The sequence below is a fragment of the Quercus robur genome, chromosome 4 (assembly GCF_932294415.1).
Source record: "Quercus robur chromosome 4, dhQueRobu3.1, whole genome shotgun sequence".
NCBI classification, from domain to species: Eukaryota; Viridiplantae; Streptophyta; class Magnoliopsida; order Fagales; family Fagaceae; genus Quercus; species Quercus robur.
In genome coordinates this window covers 11,978,732-11,991,039 of record NC_065537.1, presented here as the reverse complement: position 1 = coordinate 11,991,039, position 12,308 = coordinate 11,978,732, and the positions used below count along the sequence as shown (strand labels likewise).

General features: G+C 35.3%; 1 long non-coding RNA gene across 1 annotated transcript; it reads left to right on the top strand.

The window, feature by feature from the left end:
* Positions 1-5,963: 5,963 nt before the first annotated feature.
* On the top strand, positions 5,964-12,022 carry LOC126720592 (uncharacterized). The gene is made up of 4 exons (XR_007653523.1): positions 5,964-6,168; positions 8,706-8,857; positions 11,616-11,802; positions 11,894-12,022. It is a non-coding gene; the product is annotated as an uncharacterized LOC126720592 (long non-coding RNA).
* Positions 12,023-12,308: the final 286 nt, after the last annotated feature.

The following is a 12,308-nucleotide window of genomic DNA, read 5'->3' as shown; positions in this document are numbered from 1 at the left end:
TATTCATAAACCTATTAATGAATATATTTTTAAGGACTCATCTTGTTTGTTAAACAAAATTAAAACTCAAGTTTGGTTTGTTTTAAAAGAAAAAAACATAAAAAAATATTTTATCGAGTCAAGTACAAGTAGTTTATAAATGACATAATTTATTTATAGCCTTATCTTAAACCTATACCCTTAAGACATTGGTTACTGGCAAAAACCCATTAGATTATATTTTTATGCTAGGGATTGAAATCGGGTCTTTATAAATAGGATTTTACAAAATGTCAATCTAAATTAACCTCATTTTCTTCTATAAAAAATTTAGCCTCATTTAACTGGCATTGGATCCCGGTCTAATCTGTCAAGGCTGCTAATTCAATATGTGGCTTTAAATTCAAGGAATACCATTGTCTAATAAGACCCAGTCACCCAATAAGTTGGTCTAATGGCATCTCCGGGTCTGGGGTTGAATGGGAGAGGTTTAGGTAGTAGTAGAGATTTCTAACCAGGATAAAATTTTAAAATAAAAAATAAAAAATTTAAATTGACAAAAGTTGCTCCGGTCCAAAACAAAAATGCATATTGCAAATAATTGCGCTTAAAGTTAATAAGAAATGTTAATGCCAAAATAATTCACGACTTTTGCTACAACTCGCAAAGTGGTGAGTTGTGACAAAAGTTATGAATTATTTTGTGGCACTAGCATTTCTCAAAGTTAATCTTAATGAAATATTATAGACGATCTCATTTAAAATATTTAGATATATAATACTATCTCTTTCGAGGTGGGTTACAACTCACAAAGTGAAAGGGGAAGTGGCATATATGGATAAGCGTTAAAAACTTGAAGAGAGAGAGAGATAGAGAGGCAGAATGTGGAGAGTAGGGCTGTCCACTAGTCGAGTTAGATCGAGTTTGGGCTCAACCTGCATTCGACTTGACCTAATTGGGTAGAGAGCCATCAACTAGCCACCGACCGAGAGACTGATTGGATCGGGCATATCAAACCTTCAACAGGTGGTGGGCAGGTTGGTCAAAGTTAGAGATCTGAGAAAACAACAAAAAATGGTTAAAAGTCGATGAGATTTCGTTATATATGACGTAAATCTCATTCTATTTTATGAGATTTCTCTAGATCCGGAGAAAATCTCACCAAATTTGATGAGATTTTACCAAATCTGGCCGAAATCTCACCGAATCTACTTGATATCTTGCTAGAATTTGGAAATTTTGTGCCAAAATCTGAAAATTTTCATCGAAAAATCTTAGTACATCGGCCAGTTCAAATTTTTTAGGTTTGAGGGGAGGAGAACCGAAACCGACACATTAGAGTCAATTTTTGGAGTTAAAGACCTGCTACCGATCGTGGGAGTAGTCGAGTCAACTAGTGGTCAAATCGAATCCAATATGTTTCCTTGGTGGGTTGGGTCTTCGGATGGGTTAGAGAACCCCAATGGAGAGTAATAAGAAAAGTTGGTAAAGTTGAACTGTAAAAGAAAAGCCTAATACTTGTTGGAAAAAGTGTTGTTGAAAACAGTTACAATTTATTTGGATTTGGATTGTAGGAGAGGTGGGGAGAGGAAAGTAGGTTTAATGAAATTTGTTTGGATTTTTTAAAAAATGGAGGGAGAGCTATGGGTAGGCATGATGGGTAACCGCTCTTTTTTAATTTCCTTAAATAGGTGGAATACGGAAAGAGAAAAGAGATTTAAATTGTCAATTATGTCCTTATGGTTTCAGTTTATAACTATTTCTTTAAAATAAGCAAAAAAAAAAAAAAAAAAAAAACAACAACAACAACAACAAAAAAACAAACAAAATGATTTATATGTTTGTTCAGCTCCCATCTCCTTTTACTTAACCTTTAAAACATTCAACCAAAGAGAATGGATATACATTCGCCTTCTCCTTATTTAATTTAAAACATCCAAAGGGAAATGGTAATGAATCCCCTCTCCTCTCCTTCTTCTTCTCTCATTCCCTCCTTGAGACCTTCTGCTCTCCTCTTCTTCCAAACTTTCAACTACAACCTCACAGCATTAGCATCTGGGATGCCAAAAAAAATTCTATTTTACAACCTAAAAACCTCCTTTATATATTTTATCATCTCATTTTACAACTTATCCAATATTTCAGTTTCTATTTTTACATGCAACTCAATAAAATAATATAAACTATAAAACAAATAATATAAAAATTTATTGATTTCTCTCTCATCTATTCATCTGTCTTTCCTAAAGAACCAAACTCACACTAGCACCACCAATCCAACCACCTAGAAACACCAAACAACAACACCACCACAACTACCACCTCTAAAACACTAATAAAATAACAAACCAAACCCCCAAACCCACCATTGTAACACCAAATTGAAATCCCAAATCCAAATCCCAACCCACAGAACAAACTACAACCAAATACCCATCACCTACAACCACTAACAGCAACCCACAACCATTGACATTTATACCCACCATCGATCAACACCACACACCACTGAAACTTTGAAACCAACCCAAGAACCACAACCTATCCAGGCCCACAACCCATTTAAACCCAAGCCTTAAACACTGATTCAACCCACGGCGGCAAACTCTAGCGATCAAAAGCCACAACCCACGGCAAGCAAGTAAAAGCCACAACCCACAGCAACAAACCCAGGCGAGCAAAATGTCACCTTCAGACTTTGCCATCACCGCCGTCGCCTTCAAGATCTGCCATCACCGTCGTCGCCTTCAAGCTTTGCCATTGCCTTCAAGATCTGCCATCGCCGCCGTCTCCTTCAAGCTCTGCCATCGCTGTTGTCACCTTCAAGATCTGGCATCACCACCGTCGCCTTCAAGCTCTGCCATCACCGATGTCATCTTCAAGCTTTGCCGTTGCCTTTAAGCTTCGCCACCAAGTGAGACAGCCGAGATGGGAGAGAGAGGCGAGATGACCATCCTTGGTTTGGGAGAAAGCAACAGGGTGAAGAGTGAAGAGAAAAAAAAGGTAAAGGGGTAGAGACTGATTGAGTAGCTTGGTTGAGAGAGGGAGAAGAGTGGTGTTGTAGCCTGAATGAAGAGAGAGAACATCAGATATTTTAAATTAAAATAATATTATTTGTTTTACATCCAAGTGAACAGTTGGTTGTATATATAACAACCAACTATTCACAGATTGTAAAATATTCTGGAAACCCATACCCAGATGGAGTATACTTTTTTGAGATTTTGGTTGTAAAATAGCAACTAGGAGGTGTTTACACCCCTAATGCTAGTGCTCTTAATGAAGGAAGGAGGTATGATGATCCTTATAATTATGGATGGAGTTTGATACAAAAGTCTTTGTTGATTTTTTTATTTATTCAGTTTTTGTTGAAATGTTGGAAAGGCCAGATGTATCTAATAGAAATTTGCATGTACTATAGAGAAAATTTAATCAATTTTCAAACTCTAACCTTAATTTAATTTTAAGAACGAAATTGCCAAGAGACCCTTATAACTCAATTGGTTGGAACCTCTGTTGAGGTCTAAAAAATCACAACACCCAGGCCCAAAGAAATAACATAAGAGGCCATAGAAAGTGGAATTAAAGAAGAGGTGGTAAGCCCAAAAGGCTTGAAGCCCAAAAGCCATAAATGGATAAGCCTTAAAGCCTACGAGAAAAGAAGGAAGAAAAAAAAGAAAAAAGGCCCAGATCAGAAGATTGAAGAAAGACCAGTGCTGAGTCAGATCCCCAGAGGCTGCCAAAGGCTCGGGATTCTCGAGGCGTGTAACACAACTAAGACAGGATTAAGACAGCTCAAAGGAAATGTCAAAAAACACAAGAAACGAAAGGTAGATATGTCCTCTTCAGGCACCAGAGATCCAGCAAGAAAAAGGAGAAAACCTAGAGTAACCACTCACAATGCAAAGGAACGGAACCTTGGGGAACCAGAATGAGGAGCTATAAAAAAGGAAGTAGCAGCAAAAAACTTTCGAACTAGCAGAGTTGGATTCCGCTCACTTGGGAAAAATGACAAAGAGGAAGGATGGCCAAAAGCTGAACCATAAGAAACGTGACATTAGGAACAAGTGCACTCCGGAATGGAGAGGCAACCATGGGCTTTCGAAGAAACAGCACCAAAAGGAGGAAAATATGAGAAACAGGGAAAGGCTCAACCTTCTGGGTGATAGGCAGAAAACGGGCTCTGGTACCTAGGGAGCAAAATAGGGGAATCAATAGTTCTCGGGACTTTAGAATAACATTATAAAAAGGGGGGAAAGTAGCCGGCAAAAGGGAGGAATTTTTGTGAGAAAACAATAGAAAATCACAACAGAATCATTGAGAAAACTCTGTCAAAACACTCAAAGAAAGTAGTGAAATATCTCCCGGTATCCCAGAAACAGCCATTATAGCATATACTTGGATTCAAAAGGATTCAAACTTTGCAAGTCTTAGAGGGTTGGATAGCCATCTAAATTTGTAATTTTTGAGTTTATTTGAACCTTGTATCACGTCTTAGTTAGCACATTGTAACCATAATTAAGAAAAACTAATGAAGTATTTCTTATTAATTTGAGGATTCCCAATAATTGTTTTGTGTATTTCTTTCTTACTTTGCATTCCTTTTGCTGTTTTTTATTGTTATTCAATAAAAATATTCTCGTTTGCTAGTTTATGTGTATTGTAGGAAGCTTGCCTTGTGTATCACTTGGTTCTTAAACAGCCCCTTTAGCTGCAGTGAACCAAGCCCAGTTTACCAAACCACAACTATTTGGCCCAGGATCCTTGGGCCTGTGTGCTAAAGAAAAAGGCACTCTTACAACCTCTTAGTGTGTCCATGACATCCATGGTTCAAATCCCCCTTCTCGTCATAATTATCAAATTATAAAACAAAGAAAAAAAATAAAATTTAAGAAAAAAAAGATATAATTCCTTAGATACAATACACTAGGTTCTTCAATTAAATTCAAACACCTTGTTATTAATCACCAATAAAAGCACAAATAGTATTATCTTCCCATGACAAATAGATTCAATGCCAGCATGTGATGTCCTACTAAGCTGTCCATATTCTAACGAGGTTTGGAGGTCCACATGCTTGAGAGAGATCATGACTCATTGCGTAAATCTTTCATTTGTGGATGTGGTTGATCAAATAGTGCAAAGAAAAAATGACTCAAACACTGCAATATTTTTCACAACTAGCTAGATGATTTGTAGTAAGCGGAATGAGGCTCGTTACGGTACCCCACGTCCTGATCCCCTTTCTTTAGCCAAGTTTGCTGCAGCCCATGCTTTAGAATATTTAGAAGCTAATTATGGAAGCTTCCCTTGAGTATTTGTAAGATTGTCTTGTTTTTTGTTAGGTAGTCCTTGATGTAAATTTATATATAGTCACTACATTATTTGTTAGGAGAAGAGAAAGTTATGTAGCTAGTACAGCCTTAGCATGGTTGCTTTTGTATAGACTTATTACTTTTTTTCAATAAAATTTTGCCATTTATTCTAAAATAAAACTTGGTGAGCAGCTCTACAACTCCAAAACTTAGGGGGTGTTTGGTATACCCACTCAAACACACATTTTTAGTTTTTAGACAACATTACACGTATTTTCATACACTTTTTCACCCATACATATTTTCACACATGTTTTCAAATAACAAAACACATGTTTTTAAACACCAGGGCCAGCCCTTCCCTTAGGCGAGTTAGGCAATTGCCTAAGGCCCCAAGTGGAAGGAGGCCCCAAAATTTTAGAAAAAAAGGGGTAGTAGGGGCATAAAAAAAAAAAAAAAATAGTTTAAGATGAATTACAAAAATCTGGAAGATCCTTTTAACCAAAAAAAAAAAAATATGTTAAACATTGGTTCTAAACAAAACAATTGCCCAAAAATACCATTATTATTCTCTAGACAAACCAAAAATCAACCAGATAAACTAAAAATCCAGTCTAAGAGATTAACCACAAAACAATCACAAATCAAAACAAATAAAACAACTCAAATCCCTAAAATTTTTAGTTTTACTGTTCCCTTAAATCCCTCTGCAGCAATGCTTCTTTCTCTCTGCTTTCTGCCTCTCTCATCTCAAGCAAGCTTGCCTTTCTCCACCTCTCTGATTCCTAATCCTTCTCATCTCAAGCAAGCTTGCCTCTATGCCTCTGCTCTAGCCTCTAGGTTTTGAGTTCTCTCATCTCTGGTCTGCTATCAGGTATTATTTCTATTTGGGCGCTTTGCGTCTTTTTTTTTTTTTTTTTTTTTTTTTTTTTTTTTTTTTTTTTTTTTTTTAAATGAATGGGCGCTTGGCTTCTTTAGTTTAAGACTTTCTCTATGTTTTATTTTCTTAGACTTAACTTAAGAGTTAAGATAAAAAGATTGGGCTGCCTGCCTCTGTAGTTTCACGTTGTTTGGGCCTTCATTTTTTTCTTTTAAAGCCTGCGTTTTTTTTTTGGGTTATAGATATCAGATATGAATATATGATTTGTTTTGTGTTTTTTTGTAGGTGAGTCTTATTAATAAGCCTTGTGTTATGGCTATGCTTAAATTTTTGTTATGCTTGCGCTTAATTTTTTTTTTTTTTAATTTTAATCTTGTGTTTATATATATATATATATATATATTAGTTAGTGGTAATATATTGAATAAGTCTTTATTTATGTAGGTTGAGATTGTTAAAAACTTGTTATTGTTCGGTGAAACTACAACAATACTTTTTATATAAATCATGTTCTATTTCTCATTTGCTCTACACTTATAAGTTATTTTTTATTTTAGTTTTTATAAATATATTGTTTGATTAGAAATGTCTACTTGAAAATAAGCAGAAAGAAGTTTTTCAAAATTAAAATTAATAAAATCATATCTAAGATTGACAATGTCCTAAGAAAGATTAAGTGGATAGCTATATTATTGATTGAAAAATAGAAGTTAGAAGAACTTGAATACAAAAATTTAATTAGTCAATTTGGATATCAAAAGGCAAGAAAAATAGATTTTAAATAAAATATATTATAATATAAAAATATTAAATAAACATTAATTTAACTAATATATAAGTATAAAAAATGCCACATTTTTAGTTCTTACCTAAAGTCCCAAAATGTCTAGGACTGGCCCTGTTAAACACGTATACCAAACACACCCCTAAACGGATGAATCATACTCATCTTAACAAACTAGAATGTTGCAATTTAACAGATAAAAAAAATTAAAAAAAAAAAAATCCTACTAATACAACTCTACCTAATCAGTAATCCCATACAAATAGGAATACAAAACAACCCCCTACTACACGTCTCCTACGTAGGAATCGTACTATGCACTTTTTTTTTTTTTTTTTTTTTTTTTTTCTTGTGAGTCGAGAATATCACTCCTACTGTCCTACATGAATTCTGATGGACCCACTACAACCCAAATTCATGCACCAGTTTAATACATAAATGCTTTCTATATATATATATATATAAATAAAAAAATAAAAAAAGAATTAATACATAAATAGTATTCTAATAGAAATATGACTAGCATGCTGTCTCTGGTACAGTTATATAAGAAGAAACTCTTCCTTTTAAAAAAATAAATTAAATAGTATGGTGGGGTTTGGATAATATCCAAATCTGACCGAGAATTTGGCAGCTATGATGCTCGTGAAGGACTTCGTCTGTTTCCAAGGGAGTGAGTTCATTTCTAAAAATGAAGGAATTCTGAGCGAGCCAAATGGTCCATATAGGGTGGGCAGGGCCATGGTACATTATGGGCTGCAAAGTTGGTTGCTTCTGGACCAGTCTTGAATGTTATTGTTACAAAAGTTTGGTATCATTTGGATCGCTTGAAAACAGGAGCACAAGTAGCTTGCCAAATGACGGTCTCTTATGACATGTATAGCAGTATAGGCATTTTTGGCAACAACATCATGCACTTTGTCACAATTATCACAATTATCCTACTTGGCAGACTATGAGTAGTGGATTAAGTGTTGACATGGGTTCAATTTGTGGCTTGAATTGCCACTGAAGCCCATAAAGCCCATTGCTTATAAGTTGGTCAAGTAATGACCTTATACAACTAGGAATATAATTCCTAGTGTTGCTGACCTATTGACATATATATATATATATATATATATATAGAGGCGGAGCCACATAGTGGCTTGGGGGGGCCCCGATCCCTGCAAATATTTTTTTTTTAATTTTTTTTTATTATTATTATTTTTTTTCATTAGAGTGGGTAGAAAAAAAAATTGGGCCCCCCCATGCCCAATTCTCAACTATTCTCCCAAGCCCAGTTTTAGTTTTAGGCCTTATCACCTTATATACTTCAAATAAAACAAGCTGGCCCGCTTAAGTCCAAACACTAAAAGCAAAACTTCACTTTCTCTTCATCTCAAAAAATCCACCCATTGACCCACGAAATCCCTTTCTTTACTTCTTATTCTTTTGTTTTGTCTTCTTTGATACACTTTCATTTGCACCGGTACCATTGCCCACCTACCAGCCCCCAAAACTCCAGTCCTTTGTACTCACAATCCGAAAAAAAAAAAAAAAAAAAAAAAAAAAAAAAAAAAAAAAAAAAAAATCTTGACCAATTTTTTCTTTCTTCATCAGCTTTAGTTTTGGAACTTGATGACTGGTGAGTTTTCTTCTCTTTCTTAAGCAATAGACATTCATCTCTTTTTCGTGTCTTTTTTTTTTTTTTTTTTTTCTCAACTATCTACACCTAAATATTCACATGCTCTTTATATTTTCATAGATTTTTAGAGAAATACATGATTGAAGGCATGGGGAGATTGTTTGTGATGGGTCTTGAAGGGAAGATCTAAAGTTGGAGGCAGTCAGGTAGAGGCAGTAGACATTGCCACATGGGTGACTCATCTTTGCACTTTGTGAAGACAAAGTTCTAATGTAAAATTGTTTTGATTTATTACCTATTTTTGATTAGTTAGATATCATGTGGCTGTGGATGTGGCCGTGGGTGTTGTTAAATTGTTTGGTTTTGTGTACCAATACTTGTGTGTTTAATTTTTGTTTTTGTTTGAAGGGTTATTATTAATTAAAGTCGTATTAAAAATGGGTTGTATGTTTAAATTAAAAATGGGTTCTTAAAGCTAAAAGAATTATGAGCAAGCGAAAAACAATTGATGCATTCTTTAAGAAAAAAGATGTTAGCAATTAGAAATTAGGACACCTGTGGCTGTAGAAACAAATGTTAATACTTCGATGCCTGATGAACACCCTGACCCCTCCAAATGTTCAAGAATTCAATCTGAAGAAATAGATCGTGATCCAGGATCACGTAAACAAATATGTGAATTCCCTATCAACAAACAAGACGAAATCTGACGAGCTTATCTCAAAGAAGGTCCATATCAACCTAAAAATATAGACTATCCATACAACGATGATATTCATCGTTGTCGATTTCAACCTTCATGGTTCGAATCGGCCCCCCCCATGTAAAAATTCCTGGCTACGCCCCTATATATATATATATATTGTGTTTGTTTTGTACGGAATATAGAGATCAAGAATTCTAATAACCTAGTAGGTATAACAGCAAAAGAAAATAGAAAAAAGGAGAGGCAGTCAGTTTCTATTTTTATTGTTTTTTTTTATGAGAGAGTGTTAGGGTGTAATTGGGATTTGAGTTTCTTAAGAGTGTTCTTGTGCACTATTGTATCTCCATAATTTTTATAATGAAATTTCTTCATCGTCGCCATAGAGGTAGGCAATTTGCCGAACCATATAAATTCTTTAGTTCTTTGTGTGTGCTTGTTATTTAATTATGCTTATTTACTATTATTGATTTGAGTCCTGGGGTGCTAGTTTGCACAGTAAGTGATTTCAGAGTAAGGTTAGGATTCAATCTTTCAAATACAGTAAAGATGTCAAGCACAAAGTATGATGTAGAGAAATTTTGTGGTAAGGGAAATTTTTCTCTTTGGCAAGGGTGGATGAAGGATCTCCCAATTCAACAAGGAGTTTAAAAGTCCTTGCTTAGGAAGGAGAAGAAACCATAAAAGTTGAAGGATGAAGAATGGGTAGAGATGGATGAGAAAGCAGCTAGCGCTATTCATCTCAACCTAGGTGATGAGGTCATTCACAACATCCTAGAAGCAAAGACCGTAAAGGAAGTTTGGGAAAAACTAGAAGGTCTTAATATGAGAAAGAATCTAACGAACAAGTTGTATGTGAAAAAGCAACTATATAGTTTGCATATGAAGGACTCAAATCTGTTGGAACATCCCAACACGTTTAACATGTTGGACACCCAATTGTCAAGTTTTGTAGTGAATTATGAGGACGAAGATAAAGCGTTACTCTTATTAGCAATGCTCCCTACACCTTTTGATCATCTAGTGACTATATTGATATACGGGAAAAAGACTGTAGTACTCGATGAGGTGACTAGTGCTCTCCTGTCACACGTAAAGATGAAGCAAGATGGTGATGGTTCTGAGGCTGATGGACTTATTGTAAAGTCAGAGTTGAGCAATCAGGGTAGAAGTGAGTCAAGATCCAATAGGAACAGATCTTAGTTTAGATCACATACAAAGAATGATGTAGAGTGCTTTTATTGTCACAAGAAAGGGCACTACAGGAATTAGTGTAAAGAATTAAAATAGCATTTAAAGGAGAAGAGGAATGAAAAAAGCCCCTAGAATCAGCTAGTGTTGTTGAAGAAACATCAGATGACAGTGAAGTTGGTGCAGATTTACTTTCAGTCTCATCAGGTAACAATATTTTATCGGAATCTTGGGTTTTAGATTCAGCATGCACATATCATATGACTCCAAAGAAAGATTGGTTTGATATGTATAAGCCTTACAACAGTGGTAGGGTCCAAAAGGGTAATGATGCTACATGCGATCAAGATGTTTGAACGAATTGTAAGAGTTCTAGTAATGTTAGACATGTTCCAGATCTTAGGAAGAATTTAGGGATAATTACACATAACCCACCTGTGGTTTGGGCGAAAATCACTTTGCCTATCCGTGGTTTGAAAAGTATCACTTAACCCACCTGAGGTATGTTTCCGTCACTCTTCGTAACCCACCTCGGTCTCTGCCGTTACAAAAACACATTTTAACCCCAAAACAGAATATAATGCGAATCAAAACACCTAAAACTCAAACACTTTTCGAGAGAGAGACCTGAGGTGCGATCAACTTGTTCTTCGTGGTTTGGAGCGTCTGGAGAGGGAGAAAACACTTGTTTTGCATCATCAAAGCTAGGCAAGGTATGTGTGACTGCTGTTCATCTGCATTTGGGTTCTTGATGTCATTTTTTTATCGTGACCCACCCACGTAGTTAGGTTTTGCTGTTCATCTGCACATTAAATTTTTTTTTTGTATGTTAACTGTGCATTTTGCTATTTATATGTAGAATCGCTTAGGATGTAGCTAATGTACTGCTATGGTTGTTTATATAATGCATATACCTGAAAGAATCAAGTTTATTTGTCAATGATTGCACTTGTTTGTGAACTGTGGGTAGTGTGGTCCTTATGAATTTGTTGTGAATCTGGTTTTGCATGTGCTTTATGTGGTCCTTTGTCCGTTTGTTGTTGTCTTGTTGTCAATTTGTTGGCTTGTTGTCTCTTTTGGCTTCTTGTCATTTTCTGCATGTTAGTGTGTAAACAAACTACTTATTTTAATTGTAGATGGTTGACTTCGCATTTGACATTGAAATTCATGTTGGGGGATGTTTTGTGGAGGAGCCAACCATTCAACATGTGGGTGGGTCTATACGTTTACTGACAGAGATTGACCCTGACATGGTTCTCTTCCTCACAGCCTGAGTTTCACACACCTAGGGAGACCTGAGATTCCTTACCAATTTCTTCACAGGTAACTTAGTTGAGCAACCTCTTTCTCTTTCCTAGATGGTTGTGTAGACTGGGATATTTTTTAACAAGTGGATCTATTTTTTATTTTGTAGCCTTCATATGCAAATAGGAGCACTGGTGGTATGAGGACTAGAGGACAACTTGTTGCATAAAGGCCACCAAAAATGAATTCAGTGGGTGGAAAGAGGAAAGAGTAAAGGCAAGAAATGAATGAAGCTAGTGGGAACATGTGGGCCTTTTTGTTTTTTTGTGAAGACCACTGTTGGCCTTTTGTAATTATCAATTAGTGTAAAAAACAATCACCTTGTTTTGAGCAATTATATGTATGTGTATAGATGTATAAATATATATATATATATATATATATATTTATGTAGCTGGCCTTGGAATGTGCTTTTTTGTAATTAAGGTACAATACACTCCAGGTTGTTATATGGAAGTTTTGGTAATACAATTTGTATGGAACAATATTTGTCCAAACTAGATTATATGAAAGTTTATTTATTG